General features: G+C 49.3%; 1 protein-coding gene across 1 annotated transcript in view; it reads left to right on the forward strand.

Moving 5' to 3' along the window:
* The window catches only part of LOC144116022 (cubilin-like), a 264,621-nt gene that overhangs the window by 177,105 nt on the left and 69,904 nt on the right, over nt 1-17,612 (forward strand). The gene's annotated exons all lie outside the window — the stretch shown is intronic.

The following is a 17,612-nucleotide window of genomic DNA, read 5'->3' on the forward strand; positions in this document are numbered from 1 at the left end:
GGTTGACTACTTGTTTGTGCGGTACGCCTCTGCGAACTAGACTACTTCAGCTGGTTTTTTGCAGTTTAGTTTCGAATGTCTGGTTCGGGGCTCTTTTTTGACGCCTTGTGGAGGGTGGTTCTTTGGAAGAAGTGCCCGGCACACTAACTTCTAAAGGCTGGGGAAATATCCCCCAGGGGGTAACCTGGGGAACGTTTTCTATTTTAAACGGAACACCGTTGTGATATAGCTTCATCCTCTCCTAAATGCACGAAAGTGAACTTTGCACAAGAAGATAGTCTTTTTCTCGCAACTTCGAATCTGTACTTATGCGAAAATAAGACCAAGCCTGAGATCGCGCACAACACCTCACTCGCGGAAGCGATGAGATGAGCCACGCGATGTGTGCCCTGGTTTCGCCATGCTGCGTGTCCACGCTTTCCCAGATTTCTATAGCGCAGTCTTTAGCTGCTAGGTAAGTGCTTTCCGATCACTGCTCAAAATATTATTGGCTGAAGCGAAACCCTTGGTGGCTTGTACCATGAACTTAGGGGACGTCAAATGACACCGGGTGTCAGGTCAGAAGGGGCAAGTTTAAAGTTATAGATTTTCGTCAAATCTGCCACGAATTAGGCATGTAAACTGGCTCAGAAAAGAGCAAGAAGGAGATCTCAGAGCTTGTGATAGAGGAGGAAGTGATGGTGGAAGAACTCGATGAGGTTTGGAAATTAAATTTGAAGAGAAAAGAACGGGCAAGTGGCAGAAACTGGCGGACCTGACTGAAATCCGGGCTCTTTTTTTGCGGACACGGAAACGGTGAAGTGTAGGCCAAGAATGCATTAATGCATTGAAAACAATGAAAGTCCTAGAATGCCGCATCTGGGCGACCACCCATAGTTAGGGGCACCAATATTGATAGCTCCGAAGGCGTGAACGAGTCGTTGATCGTTTAGGGCCTGAAGCCTACTGCTGACTGGATGAATGCCGTCGCGGCCGTGATGCACAATGCTACAACCGACCACCAAGACCTCGCTGCCCGGTCCAGAGATGCGCATATAGAAGACGAGCAAGTTCTGCTTATTCTGCTTGCAACGCCAACTTCGGGCGCGCTTCATTCCTTCTCGTTTCATTAGCTGGCTGCCTGTTTTGAGGAGCTAAACATACAATAGTTCTGCAGCTCGTTGTAAATGCACTTATCATCGCGTTTTCAGATGCGATTTTCTTTCCCAAGTATACAACTTTTCAAGACCTTCAAAACAAAGCTGTGATAAAATCATTTTTGATGCTTCGTATGCGCGCCAGTCTTACCTCGACCACTCTGACGAACAAAGCGTGCGCAGTCATGGTTGTAGAGTATGCTTTACTTTCTGCACTTCCATCCGGAAGTAATCCTTTTGCACACCGTAAATATACGTGATAATTGAAGAGCACATATGGTAGTGACAGCATGAAAGTTTTATTTCGGTGTGTTGGTTGCTCCAGACACTGCGGTTGCATACGCAATAATACAATATCCTGAACGGTCAGAAGAAGCATTACTGTGCTCACAGCAGAGGACGCCTCTTCCATATTTGTTAATTGACCCTTCTTGTGCGAGCTGCGGCCATCCTATCTCCGCAAACGTTTTTATCTCATCCGCCCTCCTAAATTTCTGCCGCCCTCTGCTACGCTTGCTTTCCCAAGGTGTCCAGTCTGTTACCCTTAGTGAGCATCGGTTCTCATACCATCGCATTAATTTGCCCTGCCAAAGCCCATTTCTTCTAGTCGATTTCGACTGGGATGTCACTAACCAGTGCTCCTCTCCTGATCCACACTGCCTTCTTCCTGTCTAAATGTTGCACCTATTATTTTACTTTCCAAGCTCACTGCGTTGTACTGAACTTCAGTCGAATCCTTTTCGTTAATCTCTACGTTTATGCCCCAAAGGTCAGTACCAGTAAGGTACTGCTGTTATATACTTTTCCCTTGAGGGATATTTGTAAACTGCCATTCATGATCTGGGAATCTGCGAAATGTTCTCTACGCCATTCTTATTGTTCTCGTTATTTCACCCTCGTGATCCGGATATGCGGTGACTACCTGCCCTAAGTGGACTTACTTTGCAACTTCCAGCACCTCTCTACCAATTTTAAACTGCCGCTCTTTTCCCAGATTCTTGAACATTGTTGGTGGAATGCTTAGAGGAATCTCCCAAGGCTGAGTAAATTTGTAATCAGGAGTAATTACTCATTGCTATTCATCCAAGCGCAGCCACACAATTGCAAACTAGAGCTAAACATCTTCCACAGAAACATCGTAGTTAAATAAAAATTCTTGCTGGTCTGAGGTACGAACCCGGGACCACCGCTTCTCCAGATCAGTGGCTCCGCGAACTCAGTTAACCGGTGTTACGTTTGGAGAAGCCAACATGCCAAGAATATTCAAGCCACTGGGAATCATCAATCGACAGAGGCTTCAAAGGGCCGTCGATGTGGTTGCAGCGCCACGAGTGCAGGTGGTGGCGTCTACAAGGGTCCTTCCACCCCACCCCCCTGCTGTTTACGGGGTGAAACGGCCCTCCGCTGTCTGAGAACGGCTTTGGTGAACCTGTCTTTTGTTCTCAACGCCGGACCCACCCGGGACATGTTTCTCCCGGAGGGGACGACGGGGGAGCCGGCGAGCGGCGGGACTGCAAATGAGGCGTGACAAATGTGGCCGGGTTTGACTAAGCCAACGTCGCCGGAATCCTCGTGCTTCGAAAACAACTTCGTCTTAGACTGTGCTTTTCCTTATACGTGGAACCTTCTGCAAACTGCAGTGGTAGCCTTTCGGTCCCACGCTCCACGTGAAAGCTTCTGCGAACTGCGGTGGGATCCTTTCGTTCCCACGCTACCGCTGTGAAGTGCAGGTGACTGACCTTCGACGCGGCCATGGGACCCCCTTCGGGCTATTCATCACTGAAGCCTGGACAGCGCGGACCCTAATCTGCCAGAAGTGGCAAGAGTGTGTGGCTGGGGCGGACCCGGAAGACTGGACACGTGATCTACATCACAGTGATTCGACGCATTTTTAATGAACTAGATTCCCCAACTAGGGACCTGGGGACAGCGGACCCTATTTAAGCACCGATCTGGCGTGTGATCAGCCAGCTCCCGATTCACTCTTTCGAACTCTGTATAAATGTAAATAAACCCTTCAGTCTCTTCTTCACCTCGAAGATCCTCTCATCTCTTCGTCAACCCCACTACAGCAGTCTCCCGATCCGGAACCCGGGGACACCGACCTTGGCGAGAGACGGCACAGGCGAACCAGGGGCCCGCATCTAACAACTGGTTGGCAGCGGTTGGATCGACCATGCGGCGTGGTGTTGCTTCCGTGGGTGAGTGCTTGAACTTTGCTTGAGATTCGCCAGGCTTCAATTGTTTGGGTTAATACATTGAACTGCTGGGAATCGAGGGAAGTTGATCAGTGGGTCTGAATGCGTGTAGCTCACGTCAACAGTTCTTCAGCAAAGTCAAGGCTCAGAGCAGCAAACATGGATCTAATGAAGTTGCTAAGGTCAGATTTGCTGTCATTGTGTGAAGAGTTGGGTGTAGATGTAGAGGAGAAGATGAAAAAGTCACACATTTGCACATTGCTCTTGGAAACCGCCAATGAAGAAACAGTTAGTGATACATGGGAACTCCTCAAAGCTGAGCGAAAGAAAAAGGAAGATGAGCGAAAGAAAGAGGAAGATGAGCGTGAGCGAAAGAAAGAGGAAAATGAGCGCCAACGGCTAGCGGCCGAGCGAGAGGAACGGGAGCTCAGAAGGTTGCAGCTTGTGAATGACCAAAAGAAACTGGAATGTGAGAGTTCGAGAGGCATGACTCCAGAGAGAGTGAGCCAGGCCGAATCGTTTCCTATGGACAGATTGGTGCAGCCGCATAAGATTGGCGAGGATCTTGGTTATTACCTCGCGAATTTCGAGAGGACGTGTGAGAAACGGGGTTACGCTAAGAAGACCTGGCCACAAAAGTTACTAATGGTGTTACCCTGTGAGGCGGCCACTATAGTCGCGAGGCTTGACGCGAAAGATGCCGATGACTACGAGAAGGTGAAAGCGAGTTTGCTAAGAAAGTACCGACTTTCGGCGGAAAAATTCCGACAGCGGTTCAGAGGTGCCAGCAAGAGAAGCAGCGAGAGCTATGCAGAATTCGCATTCAGTTTGAAGGCCAACCTTACAGAGTGGTTGAAGGGCGCGGAGGCATATGACACCAAAGATAAGGTTGTCGAATGTGTAGGCCTCGAGCAGTTCTATAACAGTATCCCTGAGGCCGTTAAGTTATGGGTGCAAGACAGAGAAAATGTGGGCACAGTGGAGAAAGCTGCAGAACTAGCGGACGAATATGCAACACGGAGAAAGCTGAGTTCCGAGTCAAGCGAGTCTGAAAAGAAAGCGTTCGGTTTAAGGAAGCGCTTCATTCCCAAAAATCGATCGCAATTTAGGAATCGCGAGACAGTTGAGGGCACTAAACAGGCCCCAGAAAAAACTGAGGATCGTGCCAAGCAGGCCGAAGCTCAGAAAGCATTGACGAAGGAGTTCGAGGCCAGGAAGCCGTTCCGTTGTTTCAACTGTCAGGAAACTGGACATATGGCAGCAAGGTGTAAAAAGACGCGATTAGCTTTCTCATATGCCAACGATAGTGAGGAGAATTTGGAACTTTTGCGTCCATATATTCACGAACTCCAAGTAAATGGAAAATCGTGCAGGGTCCTTCGGGACAGCGGGGCAACAATGGACATTGTTCACCCCTCATATCTCAAGGAGGAAGACTTTACTGGGGAAGTAGCATGGATAAGACAGGTACTAGAAAATCAGAGTGAGTGCCTGCCTATGGCAAGGGTGGTGATTTCCGGCTCGTTCGGCGAGCTAGTGACAGAAGCCGCCGTCTCGTCGGCTGTTTCATTGCAGTACCCGTATCTATTCTCCAATAAGTCAAATCAGCTGCTTTGCGATCGAGGTCAGAAGCTGGCTGAGGGGACAGTGAAAGCCCTGACTAGGTCCAAATCACGCGAGCTTGCTTCCAAGCTTAGGTACAGCCAGGAATCAGAGGCAACTGGTGAGAGGGAGGGAATTCCCGAGATTGCGGAACCAAGCAAGAAAATGCAGCTCGAGCACATGAACAGCAGCAGGAACCTGTTACCGAAGGTAGCCCAATCGATGCCAGCCTACAAGAAGCGTGCAGTCCAGACTCCATGTTATTACCCACCTCCCTGTGCATGGATCGCTTGTTGCGCGTTGACAGAGACTCCTTAATCACAGAACAGGAAAGAGACCCTAGCTTGTCAAAGTTACACTTCATAGCCAAGGAGGGTATTGCTAGGCGTAACGTGACATTGCACCACAAAGGCGGATTGCTGTATCGCCATTACAGGGACAAAAAGGGGAAGACGCTTAATCAGCTGGTCGTGCCTGAAAAGTACCGCTCTGACCTTTTAGGCCTCTGTCACGGAAACAGTTGGTCAGGGCACTTAGGTGTGAACAAAACGAAGGAAAGGCTGCTTGGGGAATACTACTGGCCGGGATGTTTCCGAGATGCTGAACGCTACGTGCAGTCATGCGGCGCGTGTCAGCGCACCGGAAAACCAGGAGAAAGATGGAAGGCCCCGCTAAAGCTGGTGCCGCTTATCTCGGAGCCTTTTCGACGTCTGGTCATTGACACCGTCGGGCCACTACCCAGAACTAAGTCAGGCTATAAGTACGTACTCACTATGATATGCCCTGCTACCAAGTTCCCGGAGGCGGTGCCGCTAAAGGAGCTTAGCTCGGCAGAGATAGTGGACGGTCTCCTGTCTGTTTTCGCTCGAATTGGCTTTCCGGCAGAAATTCAGGCTGATCAGGGGACAGTTTTCACGAGCGCACTCACAACCACGTTCTTACAGAGGTGTGGGGTGAGGTTGATTCATAGCTCCGTTTAAAACCCTCAATCAAACAGCGTCGAGAAGTGGCACTCAGTGCTCAAAAGAGTGCTACGTGCTTCCTGCTATGAGCACAAAGACGATTGGGAAAGGCAACGCTGTTCGCCCTGAGAACAGTACCGCACGAAGCGACGGGCTTCACTCCTGCAGAACTAGTGTACGGAAGGGCTCTTCGTTCCCCGCTTAGGATGCTTAGAGAAATGTGGGAGGGGACAGGAGAGACAGGAGGGGACAGGAGAGAGTCAGTCAGTAGTGGAGTATGTGTTGCAGTTACTAAACCGCCTGAGTGCCGCACGAGAACTAGTGGATCGGAATCTCAAAACGGCTCAGGACACGGCGAAGAAGTACTACGACAAGAATGCTAGACTGAGAACCTTCAAGGTGGGGGATCGTGTGCTTATTCTCAGGTACGCACGCAAAAATAAGATGGAAGTTCACTGGGACGGGCCAGTGGAAGTTTTGGATCAGATTTCAGAAACCAACTACACTTTGAAAATGCCAGGGAGAGGACAGCAGATAAAGATCTATCACTGCAATTTAATGAAGCCCTATGTAGAAAGGAGCGGGGTTGTAAACATGGCAGTAAATATCCCCGAAGTGCTACTAACCGAAAACCCTGAGTGGAAAGGCAGCATGAAAGAAAATGCTACCTACATCATAGAGGAAATCGTGTCCCGATCCGCGAGCACCATGGATCTAGAACCAAAGCTACTCCAAGAATTGAGGCAACTGCTGTGCGAATTCCGGGAGAGTTTTAGCGACCGGCCGGGGAAGACAAATCTCATCACGCATGAGATAGAGCTAACTTCGACCGATCCAGTAAGATCGAAAGCCTACAGAGTTTCTCCAAGGCAGAAAGAAATAATTGAGGAGGAGATAAAGCACATGCTGGAACTTGGAGTGATAGAGCCAGCAGAGAGCGACTACACCTCCCCGCTGATACTCGTGGAGGCACCAGGCAAAGATCCGCGACCTTGCGTGGACTACAGGAAGCTGAATACCATAACGAAGGACCAGCTGTACCCAATACCGAACATCGAAGAAAGGATCAAGACAGTCAGCGCGGCACAGTACATCTCCACCCTTGACCTAGTGAGAGGGTACTGGCAAGTCCCCCTCTCGGAAAGCGCGAGTCGGTATGCAGCATTTATTTCTCCCATGGGGGTATTCCGACCTTTGGTGCTCAGTTTTGGGCTAAAGAATGCACCTTTTAGCTTTTCAAAGCTAATGGACATCATCCTCAAGGACATGCAGGATTTCGCGCTGCCTTACCTTGACGATGTGGCCATTTTTTCTAACTCTTGGGAAGACCATGTTTCCATTCTCAGGAGGGTACTGACGAGTTTGAGGGACGCTGGGCTAACCATTAAGGCCGAAAAATGTAGTTTTGGCTGCTCACATGCCACCTATCTTGGTCATGTTGTCGGTAGAGGGACGAGGAGGCCGTCAGACCTCAAGATAGCCCCTATCGCTGAATTCCCGCAGCCCCGAACTAAGACGGATGTACGGTCATTTCTCGGTCTTGTGGGGTACTACCAAAGGTACATACCCAACTATTCACAGCTAGCAAGTCCTTTGACCGATGCGCTTCGCAAAGAAAAGCCGAATAGCGTTATCTGGGACGCAGCAAAAGAAATTTCGTTTCAGAGCTTGAAGAGCGTGCTGGTTTCGCGGCCCGTGTTACGCGCGCCGGACTACAGCAAGGAATTCGTGGTCCAGTGTGACGCCAGCGACCGGGGTATGGGGGTCGTATTAAGCCAAGTCGGAGACGACAATGAGGAGCACCCTATCCTTTATGCCAGCAGGAAGTTAACCGTAAGGGAAGAAGCCTACAGCGCTTCGGAAAAGAAATGCGCTTGTCTGGTTTGGGCCGCACAGAAGCTAGCCTGTTATGTTTACGGGGCGAAATTTACTTTCGAGACAGATCATTGTCCGCTTACATGGCTGCGGCAAATGTCGCCCAAGAATGGCCGCTTGCTACGATGGAGTCTAGCCCTCCAACAATATAACTTTTCTGTGCGATACAAAAGGGGCAAATATCATGGAAATTCCGACGGATTCAGCAGGTTATTCCCATAATTGAGGTATCCGTTCGGGGGCAATTCGGTGCCTTTTCGTATTTTTTTAGGTACTAGTTAGCTTTGTTTTGGCGTGGTGTCCTATTATCCTTTTTCTTTTGCTTCCAAATTTGGCACCTCTCTTCAAGCCGTGTTCGGCGAATCGGGCTTTGGCAGCAAATTTGGCAGACATGGAAGCTGTTCTTAGTAACCGAGATTATTGCTGTCAGCTACAAAATTTTGTGCTTACGTTTACATTGACAATGCAGTAGTATTGCATAACAGCCTGGCGGCTCTCGGGTGAATTTCGTGCACTGCCTAGGGAGTGGCGCCATGTTGAGTGGCTGATTTCGACTAATGCCTCCGTTGTCCGAGGTTTAGGACACTACTCTGTGCTTGCAGACAAGATGAAGAAGGGCCTCCCACGCTACAACTCAAGTCATCTCTCCTCGACCAGTGATTGTGACCACTGGCCGATCGAGATTGTCCTGGCCGCGGAGGAGCTGTTACGTTTGGAGAAGCCAACATGCCAAGAATATTCAAGCCACTGGGAATCATCAATCGACAGAGGCTTCAAAGGGCCGTCGATGTGGTTGCAGCGCCACGAGTGCAGGTGGTGGTGTCTACAAGGGTCCTTCCAGCCCCACCCCCCTGCTGTTTACGGGGTGAAACGGCCCTCCGCTGTCTGAGAACGGCTTTGGTGAACCTGTCTTTTGTTCTCAACGCCGGACCCACCCGGGACATGTTTCTCCCGGAGGGGACGACGGGGGAGCCGGCGAGCGGCGGGACTGCAAATGAGCCGTGACAAATGTGGCCGGGTTTGACTAAGCCAACGTCGCCGGAATCCTCGTGCTTCGAAAACAACTTCGTCTTAGACTGTGCTTTTCCTTATACGTGGAACCTTCTGCAAACTGCAGTGGTAGCCTTTCGGTCCCACGCTCCACGTGAAAGCTTCTGCGAACTGCGGTGGGATCCTTTCGTTCCCACGCTACCGCTGTGAAGTGCAGGTGACTGACCTTCGACGCGGCCATGGGACCCCCTTCGGGCTATTCATCACTGAAGCCTAGACAGCGCGGACCCTAATCTGCCAGAAGTGGCAAAAGTGTGTGGCTGGGGGCGGACCCGGAAGACTGGACACGTGATCTACATCACAGTGATTCGACGCATTTTTAATGAACTAGATTCCCCAACTAGGGACCTGGGGACAGCGGACCCTATGTAAGCACCGATCTGGCGTGTGATCAGCCAGCTCCCGATTCACTCTATCGAAGTTTGTATAAATGTAAATAAACCCTTTAGTCTTCTTCACCTCGAAGACCCTCTCATCTCTTCGTCAACCCCACTACAGCAGTCTCCCGATCCGGAACCCGGGGACACCGACCTTGGCGATAGACGGCACAGGCGAACCAGAGGCCCGCATCTAACACCGGGAAGGCTAGTGTATGGTAGGGGCAGAACGAATTTGTCAACAACCCGAGATTGGCGCTAGCTATCGCATTACATTATTACGTCCTGATTACATTGGTCACTGTATAGATTTGTGTAGAACTCTTTGGCTCCTTTAAATGCCTTATTCATGTTGCGAATGACACTACCCTCTTTGTCTCTTAAAGCATACGTCTGATTTAAGCACATGTCTAGTTTCTTCGCCGCTTTTAGGCTACCTCCGTTCGTTAGAGATGCCCAGATTCTCTGCGTATTAAGCTTGTCGGTTACCTTGAGCTTATTGATTAGCTTTGATAGCTGCGCCAGTTTTATTCTGTCTGTGCGGTGGTTAGAAGATTTCGTAGTTTGGCATTTCTTAATCACATCTTTCGTCCCCTGAGAGAGCTTGCCTGTGTCCTGTCTACCATCCTACCGCGTACTTCTACAGTGCACCCCGTAGTGGTAGCTGTGAGATTATCGTTTATAGCTTGGACATTAAGGTCGTCGTTATCAGTGAAAGCCAAGAATTTGTTCTGCAGCGATATCCTGAATTCTTGCACTTTTCCTGTTACCACTAACTCGTTAATGAGCTTCCACTTCACTTGTTTCTTCCGTTGCGTCTTCAATAATAAGTTAATTCGAGGCCTTACCATTCTGTGGTCGCTACAACGCGCCTTTCCGAGGACCTCCACATCCCACACGGTGCCAGGGCTAGCGCACAGTATACAGTCTATTTCATTTTTTCTCACAATAGGGGCTTTTCCACGTCCACCTCCGGTTCTCTCGTTTCCGGAAGAAAGCATTCGTGATCCTTAAATTATTTATCGCGGTGAACTCTACAAATAACTGCGCCCTGCTATTCCTTGAGCGTATGCAACTGTCGCCTACCGCCTGGTCTTCGGCCTACTTTTTGCCTACCTTCGCATTGAAGTCGCCAATAAGCCCAGTGTACTTGCATTTTACTCTGTTAATTGCCGTTTCCACATCTTCATAGATACAATCAACGGTCAGGTCATCATGGCTGGATATAGGTGCGTAGGCCTGCACCACCTTCAGCTTCTACGACTTATTAAGCATAATTACGATAGCTACCACCCTCTCGTTAATACTATATTAAAAAATCTGTCTATCTTGCGAATTATATTCTGATTGATAAAGAATCGCGCACTTAGTTCTCATCCGTCCGGTAATCCATGCTAGCATAGTGCGTGCCCGCCCTTTAGCACTGTATACATCTGGTCTGTTCTCCGAACCTCTCTAAGCGCTATGACAATCTATTTAATACCCGCTAGTTTATCGAACAGGCCTTCAAGGCTAGCCTCACTAGATAAGTTTTATGGTTTATAATGGTTTAACGTCCAAACGCGAATAAGGCTATGAGGGACGCCGTAGTGAAGGGCTCCGGAAATTTCGACCACCTAGGGTTCTTTAACGTGAACTGACATCGCACAGTACACAGGCCTGTAGGATTTCGTCTCCATTAAAATTCGACCACCGCGGCCGGGATCGAGCCCGCGTCTTACAGGCCAGCAGCCGAGCGCCCTAGCCACTTAACCACCGCCGCGGCTCCTCACTGGATAAGGTTCTCGCGTAAATCTCGTCAGGTTTTGTTTCCAATTGCGGCGTCTTAAGCCAGAGATTCTTAGGACACGCCGCTTCGTCATAGGTCTCATCGCCACCTTGGTCAGTTGCTCCGCAGCCGCTGGGGACTGAGGGCTGAGAGTAAATTGGTTTATTCATGTAGGAGGCTGTGGCCAAGTATTACACCTGGCTCAACAAATCCTGTTCTGGTGATGGAGTGCGTTGTCGGTTCTGATCACAGAGATAAATTGGTTTATTCATGTAGGAGGCTGTGGCCAAGTATTACACCTGGCTCAACAAATCCTGTTCTGGTGATGGAGTGCATTGTCGGTTCTGATCACAGAGATAAATTTGTTTATTCATGTAGGAGGCTGTGGCCAAGTATTACACTTGGCTCAACAAATCCTGTTCTGGTGAGGGAATGCGTTGTCGGTTCTGATCACAGCGATCAGGCTGCACCCCAGGTCTGGTTATGTAATTTCATCGCTACGCGTAGTTTTTATCTGCTGGAGAATTACGTGGAACCGGCATTCGAACCGCGGTCCTCTTGCACACGAGGCAGAGGCTCTCCTTCTACGTTATCGTTGCATCTGACCGATTACGAGGATTTAAGTGTGTCATAGTTTTTACAGCGATAGCTTTTATAGGCGCCCGCCCCTGGCTTGCGCGCCGCCGTCGGCGTCATCGCCCGCGGCGCAACCGGTGGGTGCGTTAATGACATCCACCCACTACACTAGCTTTCGCTGAATCTCGTGATACAAAATCTTAACCTTCCTATGAGTTTTTCTCTTGGGCTTGCTCGTGCTACCTTTTCAGGCTTGCTACCCTTCCAGGCAAGATAACACGCACAGCTGGCCAAATCTTTAGCTGGCGTGCGTGATGGCCGCGCTTTCCGTGCTCTTGCAGCTTATGAAAGAGCAAACTTGCGAAAATATTAAATCTAAGCACAGTATCACTAAGCCCGTGCTTAATATTGACCTTTCCGAAAGTCTGATTCGTCGTAAAGCGCAGGAGCGCAGAAAAAGCGGCTGTCGCACACGATACCTAAAGATTTAGCCGGCTGTACGGTAACTAGCGTGCTCTTTTTGACACTATTCTATGTGCATCGCAGGGCCTGAGCTCTTGGCGTTCATGACTAGATTTCAGTCTGCCTTGTAACGTAAACGATCTGATGGATTTTCGCTACTAACATTTTACGTGAAGGAATATCATCAGGATGGATGCCTTCGATCTAAGTGCTCAATTTTGACGCATTTGTTTCCGCCGCCGTGGTGCCTAAGTGGTTATGGTGCTCGGCTGCTAGCCTGAAAGTCGCGGGTTAGATCCTGGCCGCGGCGGTCGTATTTCGATTGAGACGAAATGCTAGAGGCTCGTGTACAGTGTGATTTCAGTGTACGTTAAAGAACCTTAGGTGGTCGAAATTTTCTCGATCTCTGCACTACGGTGTCACTCATAGCCTTAGTCGCTTTCGGACGTCAAATCCTATAAAAACCAAACCACAAACTATTTCTTTCCAAATGCGAAAGCAATGATCCAAGTGAATATAGAGGCTCGGCACCCTCCTCTAAAGGTGAAAAAGAGCCTAAAAAATTTACAGGACGGCTACCACTCGTTAATGCGAGAATCAGCAACAGTTCTTAAGGTATCTATATTACGATATTCTGTGGCAGATAATATAGAGCCACCTCATACCTGCACATTACTAGGGCGCTCTTTTTAGTTGTTGACACATCGTCGTTTTTCGTCTAGGATTGCTCTCCAGTCCTCCGCTCTAGAAGCGAAGCGCCGCCGATGATTTTCTCCTCAAGCGGCGTGATTCGCAGCAGCTGCACAGATGGAACGTGCTAAAATCGTCCGCTCTCACGTATGCCCTTCCTCTTCCTTCCAAAGCAACCACGTTCCGGCTGGTTACCGTCGTATGCCTTCATACACTATCACCTATGGGGGTTATTCTTGTAATAACGCTCAAAGGGCCAGAAGCAGTAGTCGCTCTCTAGCACCAGCGTGCCAGCCCTAGCAGTCAGAGCTGTGACCCCCAACCCGCGGTGCGGTAAGTCGCAACCACGGCGGGTTCGGGCCAGAGGGGACAAACACGAGTATGCTACTCGGATGAGCGTTTATTGCTCCCGAGCAATACAAGCAGCAGCAAGCAACAAAGCAACCGCCGCAACGAGGGAGTGTTCCGCTCGCGTATGGGGGTGAAAGGCACAAAAAGGGTGGAGCGCACACAAAATGGTGGGGGAGGAAGGTTCCGCTCACCTCGCGTGGCTCCTCGCTCGCGGCCCGCGGCGGTCAGTTCACACACGGTGGCCGGGCGATAACGGCAGCGGTCTCCGTGGCAGATCTGCGTCCGGGCGTGTGCGCGTCTCCCGCCCAGTGATGCCAACTCAGGTCAACGTTTTATCCCTAAAATGAACCCCCAAAAATCCCTAGATTGAAGAAAAATCCTTAGCTTTTAGTTCTGTTCTTGTTAATGTGGCGATTACAGCTTTGACAAAGTCTCAACGCAGTTCACGCTTTATTCCATGTCTTGTACACTTTATCAGAGATAAATAAATGTGTGTTAACCGCAACTGCAGCTTTTTTCTTAATTTTTTGTAGAGTTGCCATGCAGAGAAGGTCCACAGAAGGCACCACCAGATAAAGGGGGAGTCAGCAACGACGCTCTCCTGACTCCCCCTCTATCTGAAGTAAAATTCGAGCAAACGACTCCAGTTTCACTGCACCGCCTTTTGAGCTGCTCCTTCAGCAGGCTCATCTTTACGCACAAAGAACCCTTGCAGCCCTTTGTAAATAGAATGGAGTTGATCCCAAGTTGAAAGAGCTTGCATTGTTTGCTAAGCCCCCTTAACGCATCAAAGTATTTTGTTCAGACAACATTAACAGTCTTTTTAAGATGCAGACAGAAAGACGAACACGTTTAACTTCGTGAAAGTCCCCTTCCCGCCTCAAGCAGAACACTCAGAACCGGTGAAATGGCGTACCTCACCGCCCAGTACTTTATTTATCAAAGTTTCAATCAAAGATCGTCAAACAGTAGTTGGAGCGACTAAGAAATGACATCACGAGAACTTGACATCCTCAAAAATGTAGTCTTGCTAGTTATATAGCAGTGATTCAGAAGTAGAGTTGGTAATTACAAAATCAGAAAATGGTTCCTTAAAACTGAGAATATATATGTTGTTATGGAATTGAGCAGCACGTTGAAACGAAGCGGTCTGGCAAACGTGGAGAATGCTTTTCTTTTAAAAAAAAAACCTTCACAGATCGAAGCACTTTCTTCAATAACATAAAAACACGTACGATGGAAATGATACTGTATTCAGAAATAACGTAAACGCGCGTACAGTGTCGATGCTGCACACAATCTTAAAGTCTTAATCATCGTACATATTTTTGTTCATCCTCTTCAAATGAGAAGGAGTGATCTTGAACTTGTAACAGCAGCTGTCCATCAAGGCTCTTTTTGCGTGCAGCAAACCGCACAACGCTTCTGTTGACGATCTGTTTCTCTGCTTTGTTTTCAGCAAGTTGACTTCCGAAAACACGCGTTCGACAGCGGCGCTGGAGTGTGGCAGGCACAAAAGGTTCTTCATAAAACTTGACAGCAAGGGGTACTCTTGTGAACCGTCTCCTTTTTTCATTTGAGACACTTTGTGCCAGAACTGGCTCGCAGTCAAGTCAGCTTAGTCGCTCAGCTCCATGTTGCGGAGAAGTCGCCATTCCCTGTCCAGTTCATTCACTTCGTTTTCTTTCACTATCAGAGGAAAGGAGACCGCAAGCGACAACTTTCGGGTCTATGACTCGAAGGTTTTTCATCTGTTCACTTTTTAGGGGGAACCGCAGGAAGATCTGATGAGCTGCTTCAATAAAAAACTCTAAACACCGCAGCCGAAAGTTGTGAACCTGATTATCGTTTAAGCCGTGCGTGTTACCGCTAGTGCGGCAGTTGGCTTTGCTCCGAGGTAAATTTCTTCCAATGGCAGGAACTTGGCTGGGTCTTTGTACCGCACATCGGACAACGATGTGGCCTCCAAGTAGTCCCGCTTGATGTAGCATTCAAGTATGCATTTCAGCATGGCCGAAACTTTCTCATGGAGCAAGTGGATTCTGGTTTCTTCCGACTGCATTTCCTTATTTAGGCTAGTCAAAAAAGACAGGACATACTCAAGGAACTCGAGGTAGAGTTTCGTTGACGGGCCAATCAGTTTTTCCAGAATGGCTTCTGCAGCAAGCAGGCGGTCGTCAGTGGCGGCTTTTTTGAAAAACAAAATCAGGGCAGGCATCTGCTCAAGTAAGCGTGTCACAACAACTTGTAGAGACAGCCACCTTGTTTGGCTTGAGGGCAACAGCTTGTGTGGTTTCACCTCTGCAAGCTTCTGGAATTCTTGGAAGGCAGATGTCTGCTTCGGCGACAAAAAGTAGTTGAAAACATCGCGTACCAGATGCTCAACTCCTCTCGGAAGTGTGTTACATGCATACGAGGCGCACAGATGGAACGAATGACAAACGCACTTCATAATGAAGAGGCCTGGAATTTCTGCCTGTAGCAGCGACGCGACGGAATGATGTGCACCCATCATCACGTTCGCTCCGTCGGCCGCAAAACCAATAAAATTTTTGTCGTGCGGATTTTCCGCAGCACTGAACACTGCCTTCAGGATAGTGTAGAGAGAGCTGGCAGTCGCATCACTGAGTGGTACTCAGTCCAAAAACGCATCCATTATGCCGCCGTCGACGTTCATTACTCGGGCTACGAGGGACAGATGCTTCACCGTTGCCTTGTCAGTGGATTCGTCGACTAGAAGGGAGAACTTCTGTTTGCGCAAAAGCTCACAGAGCTCTTCGCGACTCTCCTCTGCAAGCACATTATGATGGCAGCGCACTTCGTCCGGCGGCAACTTAAGTTCTTTGCAATCTGCGAGTCGTCACACGACGCTTTGACAACATCAACTAAATGCCCCATGGCATTAAAGGTTAGATTGTGTTCCGTGATAAACGCCGCGAGTCTTATTTCAGCCTCTTTGACAGATTTGTCTACTTGAGTTTGCCCACTAATTGAAGGCATGGATGTCAGCGCGCGGGTCTATTGCAAGCTCGCAACGCTTTTTTTGTGTTTAGAGCTCGCAAGGTGGCGGTCGATTTCGGATTTTCCCCCTTTGTAATCGGATCTGCATGCTTTGCAGGAAAAGAACAAGGGCCCTTTTTTACTGGCTGATAACCAGCCTCTGTACTTTGGATCCGCATTCCATTTTGTCAAATATTTTTGGTTGTATGCTTTCGCTTTCTTTTTGCTTGGCTCACCTTCCTCAAAGTCTCCCGGTCCAGAAGTTGCCATCTGACATGCAGCACGTTTGAACGGACAAGGTACGCGGTGAGTGTAAACGTAGCGCGTTGATCCAGACGATACAAGTCAAAACTCAACTTTTTGCTTTCGTAGAGCAGCAGTCACTCGTAGCGCCAGTGATGACACGCACGATTAAACAGTTTGAAATTCATATGGTTTCGTTTCTGCTCTCTGTGCAGCAGCCGATTATTTCGCGTTGCAGAACTGGTGTCGCCATCTATCGGCTGGGCACAACATCACCCAAAAATAGAGGAGCAGTAACTAGAATTTTTCATTGTTTTTTTTCTGTTCGAAAGGCAGTATAATCAGATACGAATCAAAAGGCCTCAAAATCCCTAGATTTCACCAAAAGACGCTAAATCCCTAAAGCAAAGAGAAAATCACTAGATCTAGGGATAAATCCCTAGGGTTGGCATCACTGCTCCCGCCAGAAGACAAGCGGGCCTCAGGAGAACCGCGCGACCGCGCCTTCTCCAGGGATGTGGAGAGGAGGTCTCTCCGCTAAAGAGGGGAAAGAGGGAAAGTCTCCCCGGCGTCGTCGCTGCGGGGGAGCGAAAGGAAGCGGGGGTGGCGTGAGTGCCCTCCCTCGCAAACCTCCCAACAGCGCGCGCATAACATCGCGTGATAATTACGCGCGGCCGTTACCATGGGACAGGGGATTCGCGTTTATCCCCACACACCATACACTTCTTCTACGGCAACCCTCTTTTTTCTTATAGGGTAACTCCCATCCGGTTCGTTACCTCGGCAACGACGTTCAGGTTGGTGATCTCACGCCCTCTCCATGCCTTCCTCCCTCGGCAATCACCTCCGGTAGATTTTTTCGCTTCCTCCACAGCCTCCGCCTCCCGCGGTAACTGACTTCCGGATGGTTACTGTTCTAACCATCCTTTGGTTACGCCTTCCTGCGCTATCGCCATAAAGCCTCCTTCCAGGGTAACCTCCCTCGTCCTTCTAGAGCAACTACCCTTCGTCTAGTTTCCGATGAAATCACCCACCCGATGTGCCTTCTTTTCCTCTCGCCATACCCTACTCCTTCCAAGGTAACCTTCCTCCGGTTGGTGATTCCTCCGCCCTTCCGATACCCTCCTTCTGTCATGGCAAACTCCATCCGGATGGTGTCTGTTTCTCCGCTCACGTTATACCTACCTCCTTGAAAGGTAGCCGCCCTCCGACTGATTCCGATCGCATCGATTCCGCCGGTTGCTCCGACGACTACTACAGATTACGACATACTATTATACGCAAAACCCAAGAACGGGTGCTTCAGAGCTCTCGTTTTTAAA

This window comes from Amblyomma americanum, chromosome 1 (genome assembly GCF_052857255.1).
Source record: "Amblyomma americanum isolate KBUSLIRL-KWMA chromosome 1, ASM5285725v1, whole genome shotgun sequence".
In the NCBI taxonomy this organism is placed as follows: Eukaryota; Metazoa; Arthropoda; class Arachnida; order Ixodida; family Ixodidae; genus Amblyomma; species Amblyomma americanum.